We start from the raw sequence: 1,775 nt of genomic DNA, 5'->3' as shown, positions 1-1,775 counted from the left end.
CACCATACTCCTCCCTAGTATGGTCTCTCCTCCCCCTTAGGGCCATGGTCTCTCCTCCCCCTTAGGGCCACCGTACTCCTCCCCCTTAGGGCCATGGTCTCCCCTCCCCCTTAGGGCCATGGTCTCCCTCCCCCTTAGGGCCATGGTCTCCCCCCTTAGGGCCATGGTCCCCCTCCCCTAGGGCCATGGTCTCCCCTCCGCCTTAGGGCCATGGTCTCCCCTCCCCTTAGGGCCATGGTCTCCCCTCCCCCTTAGGGCCATGGTCTCCCCCCTCCCCCCCCCCTAGGGCCATGGTCTCTCCTCCCCCCCCTTAGGGCCATGGTCTCTCCTCCCCTTAGGGCCATGGTCTCCCCTCCCCTTAGGGCCATGGTCTCCCCCCCCTCCCCCTTAGGGCCATGGTCTTTCCTCCCCCCCCTTAGGGCCATGGTCTCTCCTCCCCCTTAGGGCCACCGTACTCCCCTTAGGCTCCCCCCCCTTAGGGCCACCGTACTCCTCCCCCCTTAGGGCCATGGTCTCTCCTCCCCTTAGGGCCACCCCTCCCCTCCTCCCCCCCCTTAGGGCCATGGTCTCCCCTCCCCTTAGGGCCATGGTCTCCCCTCCCCTTAGGGCCATGGTCTCCCCTCCGCCTTAGGGCCATGGTCTCCCCTCCCCTTAGGGGTCCATGGTCTCCCTCCCCTTAGGGCCATGGTCTCTCCTCCCCCTTAGGGCCATGGTCTCTCCTCCCCCTTAGGGCCATGGTCTCCCCTCCCCATTAGGGGTCCATGGTCTCCCCCCCTTAGGGCCATCCCCCCCCCTTAGGGCCATGGTCTCTCCTCCCCCATAGGGCCACCGTACTCCTCCCTAGCCATGGTCTCTCCTCCCCCTTAGGGCCATGGTCTCCCCTCCCCCTAACCAGGTTCTCTAATTGTATAGGGTAACAAATGTGAGAATGTTTGATTTTGTGGTGATCTCTGCTATCTGACTGTAATGCCTGCTTGTCCGTGATGACTCCTGTCAGTTCTGCTTCTCCAGCTCTCAGCAGGCTGTCGAGCCAGAGATGACCTCCAGGTAGTGCACTATGAAGGGGGATAGGGTGCCATTTGGGGATACATCCCCAGTGTCTTCTGCTTGACTAAAAAGCACAAAGTTAACAATTCAGTCGTTGTTTTAACAATATATAATTTATTTACATGGATTTCAGGTAGAATAACTATACATACCTTTCTGAAATGTCATCGTGAGGTACTGTATATACATAAGGCCAAGTAAACACTGAAACACTTAGAAACCATCATCATCGTCATCTTCATCTGAAAAGTTACACAAAAAAACCTTCCAGCTGAACTAAAAAGTTTTTTTTTTTTTTTTTTTTACAATCTGCACTGAGTATACAAAACATTAAGAACGCCTAGAATGACCAGGTGAAAGATCCTTGTCTGATGTCACCTGTTAAATCCACTGTAGATAATAATAATATTTTACCTTTATTTAACCAGGCAAGTCAGTTAAGAACAAATTCTTATTTTCAATGACTGTCTAGGAACAGTGGGTTAACTGCCTGTTCAGGGGGCAGAACGACAGATTTGTACCTTGTCAGCTCGGGGATTTGAACTCGCAACCTTCCGGTTACTAGTCCAACGCTCTAACCACTAGGCTACCCTGCCACCCCATGTTTAAGCCTGGAGACAATTGAGACATGGAATTGTGTATGCGTGCCATTCGGTGGGTGAACGGGCGAGACAAAAGATTGAAGAGCCTTTAAACAGGGTATGGTAGTAAGGTGCCAGGCTCACCGG

Source organism: Oncorhynchus gorbuscha, linkage group LG23, assembly GCF_021184085.1.
Source record: "Oncorhynchus gorbuscha isolate QuinsamMale2020 ecotype Even-year linkage group LG23, OgorEven_v1.0, whole genome shotgun sequence".
Taxonomy (NCBI): Eukaryota; Metazoa; Chordata; class Actinopteri; order Salmoniformes; family Salmonidae; genus Oncorhynchus; species Oncorhynchus gorbuscha.
This window is presented reverse-complemented; position numbering follows the sequence as displayed.